Raw genomic sequence first — 14505 nt, 5'->3', positions numbered from 1 at the left:
AACTATTTGATGGTAATTCCAATTTCTACATCTCGATATGATGAATCGCTGAAATTTGGGTAATGGCTTTACTGTTAGAATGTATGTGAAAAAAATATTTTCCATTTTTACACTACAAACATTCAGGAGAGAGTAGAGAGGAACAGCTGACTCCATATCAATCTTTTTTATTACAGCTTTCGGAATAAGTGGCACAAGCACAAAGTGAGCAGCATGTTAGGACTGTAGTAATTCCTTCCCCTGCCTTCCTTTTCTCTATTTATTTATTTTCTTACATGTTGTTTGTTGTCCACTGACTCGTTGCTCCCATATATATATATATATGTTTTTAGTTTGTTAGGGCAGGGTTGCTAATGGGAAATGGGATCATTCCAGTCACCTGAGACGGAATACAATGTATATAGATGACTGCAGAAATTAGTAAAATTAGTAGGGTGGAGGTCAGATTTTGATTTAAAAAGAGCTCATCAGGAAGAACATGAGAACAGAGAGGGATGCTGGGTAAGGGTAAATTTTGTGTAAAATCATTTCTTCGCAACACTGCACTTGTTGCATATGATATAATTAGTTACCTACAAATCTTAACTACAGATTATTTTTTCAATAGTTATTAAGTTATCAAGTAGTGAAGTAGACTTTGGGGATTGAGGTTGAGTCAATGGTATTTTGAAAGAATAAAAACAGTCTGAAAAGCCATGTTGGGTTAAATGTACATATGATTTGACAGACCTCAGACATTAAATATAACATCAGGTCTCTTGCAGAAATTCTCACATGATTCTAAGCTGCTGGTTTTCATTGACAAGGCAGGTGAGATAGAATATAGGAGTCAGATGCAGAACTTTTTTTTTTGGTGCAATGAGAATTGTCTACAACTGAACATCTACTGAGACTCCTTTATAACTACAGCAATAAGCTTTTATAGTGCCTCACTGCAACTGTTCTCATCTTTAGCCCTGTCAGAAGTTTGCTTCTTTTTTTGTAATTCTTCTGTTTTCTTGAGGTATGCCGTTATTGTTGTTTTTGTTTGTTATAATATTCCTTACGTTTCTGTAAAAAGCAAAATTTTCCACTTGGGACAAATAAAGTACTATCTAAATCTAAATCTAAGCCTGAATGACCTTTTCTTGTCAAAACCCTTCTTAAGTTCTTATATAGAAGAGACAAATTATGTCAAGTGTTGATGTTAGAATCATCTGTTGCTTTCTTCAATACTTCTTATACTTGACAGAAAAAAGTTGTATTTTAACGGTCTTGCAAGTTATGCCAAAGGATTTTTAGGTACAGTATGTGTTCAATATGACATAAGACATTTTTCTGTTAAATAATATTTCAAATATGATTCACTAATTTAAAGATAGGAAAAGTTTGTAGTGGAAATTGTCAATCCACCCATTTGAACATTTGTTATCAAGACCATTTGCTGCTTTTAGCTGAGACCTGAGTTGACAGCATTGGCCCATGATGTGATCTAACCAGGGATGGGCTGCAAATCCACTCATATGGTGCAAATAAGGTGCCTTTGGAGAGAAAAGGCCTTGAACACAAACTAACAAACTTAATTAAAACCAGTCTCCCTTAAATCAATATGAACTTATTTAAATTGCTTTCAGATGTGCTGTCAATTAATCTCAATTTAATTAATTTATGAATTTAATTAATCTCAAGTTGCATGTAGATTTCATAGTGTCGACAGTGTCCAGATATCATGATGTTTTCCAAAATGCTCCACTCCCTGGTGACAATAAAAGTACTGCACAAGTCAGAGCTTCTCACCATTCAATGAGCATTGCTGCACCCTGTTTGCCTGATAAGTTTCTGCAATACCCATAAGATATCTGTCACTTCTAGGCCTATAGAAAAAGCTGGGCCTGCCTAATCATCTGACAGTAAAAATGATTTAGAATGCTGATTTTATTGTATTTAATGTATATTCCTTCAAGTTAAATATGCTGAGATACAGTCGGCAAATTCTTAAGTTGTCTGTACACAAGAATGGAAAATGTTAAATTAGTTCTCCAGATGGCACCTGATGAATGTCACATTTAATGAAATGTGTGCAAGAGAAACGAGCAGAAAAAGAAATGACACTGGTGACCTTCCGCTGTCATTATATCGTTCCTAGGCTGAAAAGAAAGTTTTCTTAGTATAGTTTATGTTCTTTTAATTAGATGTACTGTGCTCTAGCAGCACAACTAAAATAAAACTTATTAAAAAAAAAAAAGTTCCTTTGATTAATTCTGGAAATGCAAATTTAATGACAGCTGTACTAAGTTTTATTTCCTCTTAATTGTCATTGTCTTTTAGAAGAAAACAAAATAAGAGGTTTCTACAGTACTGCAACCAAAACGAACACAGTGAAGATCAAGTTTAACATTTTGGTGGTGTCAGGAGAGGTTATGATGCTTATTTCACCATAAAAGAAAAAAATCAGTCAGATTCTAACAAACATATTGTGACACTCAATGAAAGTTCAATTCAGGCCCTTCTTCTTACTTTATACATTGCTCGAAACTGAAGAAAAAGCCAGACAATTTATGTTAATTTACAAATAAAGACAGTAGCAATAAACAACAAAACTCTTTAACCTTGACATATGTATATCCTTTAAAATGTGTCCAGCATTCCATCCTTTCCTTTTCTGCTGCTTTATTACAAGAGGTTGAGCCTAGCAGGGACTAACCCTGAGTGGGTTTATTTTAGACCATTTTCACACAAGCACATTCCAGTCACAGCAACTGCACAGGTTTAAAGTCCCGAATAAATCCAAAGTGTCTGTGTTTTGGGAAGAATTTGTAGTCCCAGGAGAAAATGTACATAGACTGAAGACAGGCTAGAAATCGAACACCAGTCCCTGTCAACAATGTTAACTACTGTTGTTAGTAAAAAGGATTTCTAAAGTACTGAGTGGGTGACCTTGCTTTCTACTTTAAAGTGCCACATGACTGAAGTTAATTGTTTAAATATTGTTTGATAAAATTAGTCTTGACTATTCCAAGAATTTGAAATGGAAATAAATGAAGTCAAGTGAAATTGCAGTCTTGAAGACCATAAACGGAAATACATAGAAGATTATTTCCTTTTTGGAAAGAAGACACTTTTATGTCATTCTCTTGATCTAATTTTCAAAAAATGCTTTTAGTGAACTTTAAAAGCAGTGTTCCCTCGCAGTCCAATTTAAGATCACTGAGGGTTGGAGGCTACACTGGCAGCACTGGACTCATAACAGTAACATACCCTAGATAGGGGCTCCAGTCCACATGTCCACATCCAAATTCCAACTTAAAGCAGGTGAATACTTCAATGTGTTTGCTGTTGGGATGTGGAAGAAAAAATATGGAGTACACGGAGAAAACCTATAGGAGGACATGAACATGGAAACTCCACACATAGGGCATACTCAAGCATGAATACAAATATCATTCATTTTTTAATCCGTTTTATCTTATCCAAAGTCACAGGGGTTCAGCAACATTATAGACATGACAAGAAACACGCTAGGATAGATGCCAGTTCATTACACAGCACACTCCTGCATTCACTTACACTCACTGGTATGGAGCCATGTTAGAGTAGCTAGTTGTGATACCCTGGGTGCCTACAGCCTTGGCATTACCCATTTCCCAGGACATTGATAATCATGAACTGAGGATGTACTAGTGCAATGACAAAGCAAAAGATCAAGGTTGGTGCAACAAAAAATGCATAGTGTATTTTATTCAAACAGGCAGCCCAATAAGTGTTCAAAATCTGAGGTGCAATCAAGACTTCAATAAATAAATAATCCTTGAAAAAAAGCAAATGATCTTTGTGGGAGTTAAGATTGTTCAATAAGTAAATAAATCAACAAATCCAAAGATGATTGTTAATATCAAGTTTAAAATCACAGAGTTAATACTGAGTTCTCTTGCTCTGTATTCTTTTACAAGCCCAGTGCATCTCTCTGTTGCCTCCCCCGCTCACCCCTTTGGTCTTCTCAGCTGGGCCAAATCACAGTGATCCGTCAATAGCTTTCGCCACATCCACCTCAGCCGGTTACCTGCTGAACATTCAGAAGAGCAGCAGTGACCATTTGCTTCATGGATCATCTTACAGACACCAAGAGATAGTGGTGGGATAATGGAGCTGGGCTTTGTTCCATTCCTCTTGATCATGATAGGGCCTCCCAAAAGATCTCCATTCTTTGCTTTTTTTTTTCTAAATGATGTTCCTTGAATTTACTCCTCCTCTCTGTTTCTTTCTTTCTTGATCCTTTCTTTCTCTTCCTTTTCGATCACCACCCCCCTATATGTTCTAACCAGACCTCTTATATACTTTGTACGTGTGGGTGCTTTGGTTTATGACTTCCAGAGTGCCAGCAAGAAGACTGGTTTAGATGATCATGTTTGCATATGAGCAACAAATCAGCAAATTTCTCCATTATACATCTTGCAGCCACACAGCTTTCCAATGGCACACACCCACCCCCACTTAGTCTAAGCCTCACTGTTTTTATTTTAAAATCACGCATCCCCATGGACTCCTATTGCGATTTACCACACCAATTAACCAAATACACATATCTTCGTAAGTGACAGGAAAGCTAAAGAGCACAAAGAAAAACATACACGTACATGGACAAAACATGTCAATTTTATACAAGCAGTTCCAAAGCCAGCATTCAAACCCAGGAGTCCAGAGGAATAAGTATTCTACTCTCTCTAAGCATTGACAGTTTAATGTTCTGGATTGGGTTTCTAAAGAATTGTGGGGTTTTTTTGGTTAGGAAGTTCATGTTTAAATCTTCAAGGAACCTTTGTGTCTCTCAGTCTCTCCTAAAACTTAGCGACTCTGGTAATACGTTCTTGTCCTTTCTAAATTTACCCATTTCCCTCCTTCACTTTAAAAGTGTTTGCTTCTTTTTATGAACAAGGAACCTACTAAATAAATGGAGTTTCTCCCACTACTAAGGTCAGGGTTCTCAGTTCATTGAAACTCTTCTGAAATGCCTGTACCTTGTGATATTAAACACTGATAATTTTGTTGTAGTGGGTGGATGAGGCTTCTCCATGTACTCCGATTTCCCTCACAATCTCCTCATCCCGATATGGTTAGTTGATGACTAGCCAACTAGATATAAGACATGCCCTTGGAAGGATGAGGTTGACGCTCCGTGTTGATTCCCGCCTTGCTTTCCATGCACCTGGGGAGAGTTCATGAATGAATAAGTGCTTTAGAAAGTGGATGGATTAATGGATATTGTATGCACTAAACTCTGTATTTACATTTAGTATTTGATGAATTCTCTTTTCCTTATTTTTGTGTGTTATGACTGTAGTCATGATGTTGATTACATTCTGTATAATACAGGTAAATGGGTGTGCAAGTCTTAATTTTTGGCAGTTTATGACTCTTTGAATATGCCTGTGGTAGAAGTGGAGTCCAGTAGTGTATTTATTGGATTTAATCAAATGAAGGAAATTGCTTGTCACATCGGTACAATACCACTTAGAGACAATAGCAGTAGAAAAACTTAATTTCAACAGCTGCAAAATTACTGCAGTGCAGTGCATAGATTTAATAAATGCTGTTTCAGCTGACTTACTTAATTTGGCGTTACGGTTACTTGAGCAGCTCCATTTCCATTTATAATTGTCCATTATTCTTTGATCAAGAGGCATTTATGATAGATGATTTTGTAAAAATGTAAAATGTTTCAAACACAATGTCTATGCTGTAATGTTCTTAACTGATCAAGAGTTTTTCTGGATTTTCTGTCAAAGTGAAAATATTTTTTATAATGTTTTGTACACTGTACTTAACATTGAATTATAAAATCAGGAACGAAAGGTGCTGATTATACACCCTATTTTGCTTTGTCAGTAGCAAGACTGAATTTCTTTGTGGTTTTTCATTTTGATTAAATACAACTTGTATGTAAAAAGCCTTTAACGTTGCACCAACATATATCCTTCAATGGGCACCTATCAGCCATGTCTCAAAGTTTGTATTCTGTTGAGTGTTTCTACCCCTCATAATATACAATTCTTACTAATTATGCACTTTACCAAATCAATGAATACACCTATCCATCTCTTTTCTACCCCACATATAATGATAGTTAGTCCTTATTTTCAACCAACCCTGGTCAAGGTCTCTGTCTGTCATAAGACACTCACACACACTTATATCAGACATTGAAATTTAGGAAAAAATTAGAGTACCTCAAAGAAAAAAAAATAGACATTGGCAGAATTTGTACACTCCAGTCCGGAGTTTGAACCCAAAATCATGAAACTGGGAGGCACCACCTCCCATTGCTTCACCCATTACTGTAGACATGCAAATAATAAAGCATTAACCTGTATACTTAATACGCATTACAAGATGCAAGGACCACCATTTACTAAAGTAAAGTTTCTCTTTACTTTGTTCTTATTTCATCTTGCAATATGCTATAGATTAACATTTCACAATGTGATACTGATAAATCAAAAGGATTATACAACTATCCTGTGTATACCTGAAAATATAGTGATATGAAATTAAAATTTCCCAAGTAGTAACATAACAGCCTGAAACCCTGTTCATCCAACTAATTTTAAAGAGTTGCTGAAACCTATCCTGGCAGTATTAGATAGAATCCAAGCCTAATTTTTCCAAATGATAGTAAGATTTTGTTCAATTGATCAGTTTAAGTTTTATGCCATATTGCAAATATTTATTTTCTGTATTTACTTCACTTCTTTCTGGAAGGCTTGGCACCCCATTGCAGGGCCCACTCATACATAGGGTTTTGGAGTCCCTAATTCACCTAACCTGTAGGGTTTTGAATATATGACAGGCAGACTGGAGTACACACAGACATAGGAAGAATGTGCAACTGCTGGGTGGGGGATTTGAACAAAGGAGGCTGAATATTAATTTAATTCTCACATCCATTTAATCCAATTCAGGGTCACAGTGGGTTGGACTCTGTCCCAGCAGCACTTTTGCGCAAGGCATAGACAGGTATGTCAGTCCATAGCAGAGCCCACATACTCACACATAAAAGCTAACACTGGGCTAATTTGGTTTTGCTAGATGTGAGAGAATAGCCAGAGTATCTGGAGGAAAAGCAGTGCAGACGTGGGAAGAATGTGCATATTCTATGCATGTAACATACAGCATTTTAATTAGATCTCTCCCAGTGTGGCTTTGCATTGACTGACAAGTTTTTAGTTTTCCTTTGTTGAACCTTAATCTTAGCAGTTTTAGAAAGCCTTTAATTGCCCTTGAGTTCTCTTAGCTACAGAGTTCTATCTCACAGTATTAATTTGTTTAAAAGCAGAATAGAAGACATCCCGTTTCCTTGTAATAAATAGCACTCATGTCTGTAACATTAGTGTTACTTTTGAATATCTAAGGAAAGTTTTTTGAACTCATATAGCATTTTAAAAGTGAAGATCTATACAACCATCTTACATCCTAATTCTATATATAGTAGGAAAAACTTGAACTGGCAGAATAATGAGCTGTCAAGTGGGTTTTCCATACAAATGTCCAGTCTGTGTCTAGCTGAGGCTTTTGCAGTTATGTTTCAGATTTCTTCTTTGCCTTCCAGTAGCATAAAGATCTCATTGTGATAACATATGCAACTATATATGATTGCTTTAACCAAAAATCTAGAAATTGTGCTCTGGTTCACCTATGAATTTTTAAACTGTATTGTGATGGCAGGCTTGGGTGCATAAAAGACAGGTCTGCCCTGTTTAGGGTCACAGGTAGCTAGTGATTACTTCATTAGCACTACATATAAGGTAAGAAGCAATTGTTGTACAATCAGAAGAATTTCTGTCGTGTCAGAAATTTCGGTCAGCTGTCTTATAGTGTGAGTAGTCTCATAACCAGATTTTCTGATGTTGCTATAAAAGTTAATTGTGATCAATTGCAGTATATTGTATACTAGCAAAATACCCGTGCTTCGCAGCGGCGAAGTACTGCCTTAAAATTTTTATTAAGAAAAAAAGTAAACCTTTTTAAACTGAGGGAAAATATACCAATAATTATTTGTTAAGGATCTCTTTGTATGCCACGTTGTCAGTTTGGCCCTCCGGTTGTAATATGACCAAGCTGTACGCTGAGCTTACTCTTGAGCATGCAACTTACAGTTGGCCATGTGAAAAGCAATCTTGCCTCAAATCTCACAGGTTGGATTGCTGCTGTCATAATCGGTTTGAGTTTCATGGTTTGTCTCAATTACGTTAGTATTTGCAGGACTTGTTGTGTTGAAGTGACATTCGGCATTTGTCAAGCGTTGTAAGCATACAACCGGTTTCATCGATAACTTCACATCCAGCTTTTGAGAGTTTAAACATTCATAAACATCAAAGTCTCCACTACTCAAATCGTCACCTGTGAAATTAAGATGTTTGTGAGGCATTGGCGGTTGTCGAAAGGTGTAAAATATTTGGCCATTTCGGTACACTTGAAAGTGACAACCGAACAATTCAGCGGCAGCCATCAACTCACATGCAGAATCATAGGTGAAGGGCTTAAGCATTTCACTCTTATAGTGCTCCTGTGTAGTATAATTATCTCCTGTATCGTCATCAGTCCACACCTTGAACCTGTCCTAGTCATTCAATACATAAGACACAATGTTCCTCCGGATATCAAGAGTGAGCCTGATATGGCCGTGCAATATGTAACACATAGAATGGAAAAGGCAGGCGCCATCTCCGGGCATGGAAACCACTCAGTAAGTGACAGTTCTTTGATCGATGGTGATCACCTTGCTAGACATGTTAATCGGGGTACGGTTGGAATGATAAAGGGAATAGGAAAAGTCTAAAGTATCTATATAATAACTATAATCGTAATAAACAAACAATTAAACAGCGGAGAAGCCGTGGATTAAATAAAAAGGCTGTAGTTATCAGCAGTGAGACGTGAATACCATGGCGAAGCAAGGAAGGGAATGAAGAGACCGGAGCGATGGACGGCCTTATATAAGCCGGCAGCCAACAACGTGGGAGGCTTGGGGATGGGGGACCCAACGCCGCTTCACACGGCGACCGAGCTGCAGACTATGGACATATATATGTACGTAAATAGGATTCAGTTAGCGTTGGGAACCCACGTACCAAATTTCTTGAAGATGGGCCCATAGGTAACAAAGACCGTTGGAAAGTTCAATATGGTGGCCGACATTGGTGTCATACCACCGAAATAAGTACGTACATCGGTTTCGGTTAGCGCAGGGAAGCTGCCTACCAAATTTCATGAAGATGGGGCCACAAATAAGAAAGTTTAATATGGTGGACGTTGTCAGCTGTTATGACCGTTACGCATAGAATTTCGAAAATGAAACCTGCTTAACTTTTGTAAGTAACCTGTAAGGAATGAGCCTGCCAAATTTCAGCCTTCTACCTGCACGGGAAGTTAGAGAATTAGTGATGAGTGAGTGAGTCAGTCAGTGAGTCAGTGCCTTTTATTTGTATAGAAGATTAGGTATTGCTGTTGTCATGCGCATATCTATGTAGTTCAATATGCTATTTCTTTAGAATTAGCTCTGTCCCACAACCTCCTTGCTTCCTTCCCCATTTTGAACCTCCAACCCTTATAAACTGTTATACACATATACACAACTGTTGTTGTGTTCTTGATTACTACATTATCTGGCTCATGTGTTTTAAGTAACTACAATACTTTGTAATACTTAGTCGAGTCTGATTGCAGTACCACTACTCAAACCAAGTGTCTATTTTGTCAGTTTTGCCTCTATGTAAAGTATCCTCATGGGCTTCCATGTTAGTTCCACAATTCTCTATTAAGCATCATTAACAATTTGAATCTCTAGCATTTTTCCAGTTGTGGAAGCCAGCCCCAGACACAGACAGACAGATGCTGGGACATCTACAAAAAATACACATTTATTCATTTTACAGTTCACAGCACACAGTGCCCCTGAACTAATCACCATCTTTCAAGTCCTTCTAAAGGTCCTTCACCGCCTCCACTCCTCTCCGCCAAGCTCTGTCCTCTTCCTCCCGACTGCATCCTGAAGTGGTGACTGTCGGCCTCTTTTACAGCCCACCTGGAAGTGTTGCAGGTGCTCGTTGACCTACTTCCGGCTGCACCTCTGGGTGTGGCTGCGTTCCCACCCAGACGACTCGTTAGGCTGTGCAACTCCCCTGGTGGTGGCTTCCATGCTCAGACTTCGTGGCTCCCAAACCAGGCAGGGAGGCTGCCCTCTCGTGTTCAAGGGGAGACACAGTCCCTCTCCTAGTCTGTCCAGGTGTCGCGACTGGGTACAGCCCCCAGCCGACAACCACACAGTGTTAAAACTTCTATGAACTTTCCATTACCTAACTTATAAAACAAGACAAAACAGTTTGGGTCAGTTGCAGCATGCTATGAGCTGGAGATAATCCTGTGCTGATCTGGTCTTAGTACATGTTGATGGTAACAAAGATAATTTTCGAATTTAGCACTATTTGAGTGTGCTTCAGAGCTATGGTTTATGCTGCAGCAGAACAGACTAAGGCTAATTTCAGTTGCAGTATGTTTCTTGGAGTCAGGGAAGGGGAATAAAGCTGCATGTACTAACAGGTTCAACAGACTTATTATGGGGGGTTATGTTATAAAATGAGTTTTGCATGCAACAGACAAACTGTTATCATCATGAAAATGCACTTGCAGTATATTCCATTAAAAAACATGAAAACCATATTTATATGTATATTTGGAGTGAAGTATAACATAACACAAAATTAAACATATTTACCTCAATGCCACAGAAAAAGATAAATGGTGCATGGAAATATAAATTTTTTGTAATATATGAAATAGAAAAATATTGACCAACATATATTTAACCATTAATCTTCAGCAATGCATGAAGTAGAAACAAATGAGTGCCAGTACTCTATGTTTTTGTCAGTTTCTTCGTCCTCCTCCTGATGCATTCCAAATAATACATGATTTCTTAATGAAGTGCTTGGGTCCCGCTTGGAGTTTTGATCATTATATTATAAGTACATTAGATTGGATGGCTTGGAGGTTGGGTTTCACCTTCAAGGTCAGAACATGAGATACCAGTGCATCACAGCGAAGATTGGAATAAAGCCACTATGCCATACCAGGATTGTAAAAAATAAAAACTCCCTTTTTGTATATTTATGGTCAATTTATGACTGCTTTGAATATTTAAACATTGAAATAATTTCCAGCTATTCTTAAGTAGAAAAAAAAACAATTAAGGGTTGCAGTGGTAGCGCTGCTGCCTCGCAGTTAGGAGACCCGGGTTCGCTTCCTGGGTCCTCCCTGCTTGGAGTTTGCATGTTTTCCCCATGTCTGCATGGGTTTCCTCCGGGCACTCTGGTTTCCTCCCACAGTCCAAAGACATGCAGGTTGGGTGGATTGGCGATTCTAAATTGTCCCTAGTGTGTGCTTGGTGTGTGGGTAGTCCTGCGGTGGGTTGGCACCCTGCCTGGGATTGGTTCCTGCCTTGTGCCCTGTGTTGGCTGGGATTGGCTCCAGCAGACCCCTGTGACCCTGTGTTCGGATTCAGCGGGTTGGAAAATGGATGGATATATATATATATATATATTGTGAAATGCACCATGGAGCTAGATGTATCTACATTTTCTACATTTACTAATATTAAATCATTCGGAGAGTATTGGTGTTAGAGCTTCCGAATATATTGACAGTGGGGACACTGCTACTTTTAACTGATAGATAGATACTTTATTAACCCCAACGGGAAATTTACATAATCCAGCAGCAGTATATTGATACAAAAAAAAATAATAAATTAAAGAGTAATAAAAATGCATGTAAAAACAGACAATAACTTTGAATAATGTTAGCATTTACTCCCCCGGGTGGAATTGAAGAGTTGCATAGTGTTGGGGAGGAACAAGCTCTTCAGTCTGTCAGTAGAGTAAGACAGTGACAAAAGTCTGCAGTGAATTCTTCATTATTAACAGGAGTTTGCTTAGTGCCCGTTGCTCTGCTACAGATGTTAAACTATCCAGCTTTATTCCTACAATAGAGCCTACCTTCCTAACAAGTTTGTCCAGGCTTGAGACGTCCTTCTTCTTTATGCTGCCTCCCCAGCACACCACCACGTAGAAGAGGGCACTTGCCACCACCGTCTGGTAGAACATCTGCAGCAACTGCTATAATCTTTTTAAAATAATGCTTTTTATATTAGTTAATTTCACATCTTTCATATCCAAAAAAATTCCAAACAACCAACTTAATCTTGCAGCCTTTCTTTGGAACAAACTCATTTTAAGAGAAGTGCTGCTCATCATATTCTTTTCATTAATATGTTTTGACTCTACACATGTGACCAGCTGATCAAACTAGAGTGTTTGCTTGACTGTTTAACTGTACCATTGATAATTAAAAAAATATTTTATTTTCATATTTAAGTATTGCTTTGAGCTAAACAATTTAATTGAGAAAAATGCCTAGCTCTACACTGTACAAGTACTTAGGAACCAACTTCAAGCCCCGATCTTTAGTAAAACAAATTCCCTAATCAGGAAATCGCTTGACCGCTCTTCTAAAAGTGTGCATTGAAAAATGTTGGCAGCTTCTTGCATGCATTATTACTTCTGTTTTGGAGTGTAGTGGAGATATCTTTGTGGATGTCTCTCAGCACTGAGATTTCTCAAAATATATATTATATAGAGCTTGTGCTCTACTTGTATAGACTGCACTGTGAATAGACATTCTTTATGAATACTGTCAAGCCTCTTACTAGATATTTTATACACTTTACTTACTGTTGGATCAATTCAGTTATTAGGGAAAGCTAAGTGCATAATGAATAACAACTCTGTTCTGTTAACTACACAATTGGGAAATGAGTTACAATGAGATAATTATGCTTTAGATATGCTTCTATAGTATGTACAGTACTTTTCAACATCATTACTTTCTATAAAGGGATTTCGGGGCCTTTTCATAGTCTCAAAGTAAATAACATTTAAAAAATTGAGCTCTGGCCTGCAAATAAACCAAATACATTTTTTGGGTTAATTTTGAATTCTAAAGTTCTTGTCTTCCCTGTGAACAATATACTTTATTACTATTTACCAGGCTTTTCTATTTTTTTGATGGAAGGAAAACATGAGAAAGATCTGCACAGAAAATGTAGATTGGATGCACATGGCACATCTTTTATTTTTCTTTCTGATCTGTGCAGATTGTTCACACTTTTTTCTTTCATAAAAAAGAAATATTTAGTAAATAGCAATGAATCTTTTTTTATTTTTTGTTTTGATTAGGTGCTGCACAGCATGGCTAATTACACATGCATTCGGCCTCTCTCCCCATCCCTAATATGGATCAAGTGTGCAGCAAGTTGGCTGCCGAGACTCAAAGATTGGTTTGCGCTACTTCGTACAGGAACTTCCCTGTTTGAGCTTTGGATAATATATGCGTACCAATGTGTATCTGCACACCCACAGAGCCTGTGATGTGAGGGAACTGTATCTTATACCCGAAGAGCTGTTCCTGTCTACACTTTAGCACAATGGGGCACTGAAAACAAAATGTTTGCCTAAGTCACCCACATGGCAAATTTCTAGGAAAACATTTGGCATACGAGGCCTACAGCAAACACAACATATTCTCTGTGAAAAATTCTTTGGCGAATTTTGACGATCAACACTAGCAGTAACCACTGTACTACTGTGTCACTATACATGCCCTGATGATATCTGCAAAAACAATTCTTTCTTGTAAAATAACAGCATTTCAAATCCAGCAGCATCACTCACATAGAAGGAACTGATTTTGGGAGGGGTACTATTCCTTTGCAAGTCACAATCACACTTACAACTATAGAGGCGATTTAGCATCATGAATTAATTTGACATACGTGTGTTGGGAATGTAGCAGGGAAACCCCACACAGACACAGAGAGAACATGCAAAACACAGACAAAGACAACTTCCAGATATTGGATCTAAACCGGGATACTGTATTCATGAGACAGCACTGTTTATCTTTTTTTTTTTTTCAAAATCTGCAGTGTTTGTTCTTCCATGTAAACATTCCCTTTTCTATACAGTGCAATACACCCACAACTTTGAAACCTACCACTGTCAATTTTAGAACAAGCAGGCTGTTAAAACTATGTTTTGGTTTCACATTCTACTGTCAATTGTGTAAGATATTGTGAGGTTAAATTATGATATAGTTGAAGTATGCAAACCAAATGACTCTTCATACAAAGAATCAAATTTTTCCTGGCCTTGCATTGCTAATAGGCTTTATGGTTTGCCTAAAGCTACAGTAAAAGATTTCAGTCAGTCCTTCATTTTTATTGTTTATCACTGCATGTGTCTTCATTAGTCATACAGACAATAAAGGAGCTGCCACATCAATGTAATTCTAAACACCTGCTGTTGTCATTGCTGCCATGGCAACAGACCTTATTAAAATTGAACATCTGCGGCTTTTAGTAGATAACCTGATTATTCAAACTATTAAAACATGATTCTTTATTGCATTTTTTTCCTG

At 37.6% G+C, this 14505-nt stretch overlaps 1 protein-coding gene across 4 annotated transcripts in view; it reads left to right on the top strand.

The window, feature by feature from the left end:
- LOC120534138 (voltage-dependent calcium channel subunit alpha-2/delta-1) overlaps positions 1-14505 on the top strand; it is a 690895-nt gene that overhangs the window by 365445 nt on the left and 310945 nt on the right. The gene's annotated exons all lie outside the window — the stretch shown is intronic.

This window comes from Polypterus senegalus, chromosome 8, assembly GCF_016835505.1.
Source record: "Polypterus senegalus isolate Bchr_013 chromosome 8, ASM1683550v1, whole genome shotgun sequence".
In the NCBI taxonomy this organism is placed as follows: domain Eukaryota; kingdom Metazoa; phylum Chordata; class Cladistia; order Polypteriformes; family Polypteridae; genus Polypterus; species Polypterus senegalus.
This window is presented reverse-complemented; position numbering and strand designations above follow the sequence as displayed.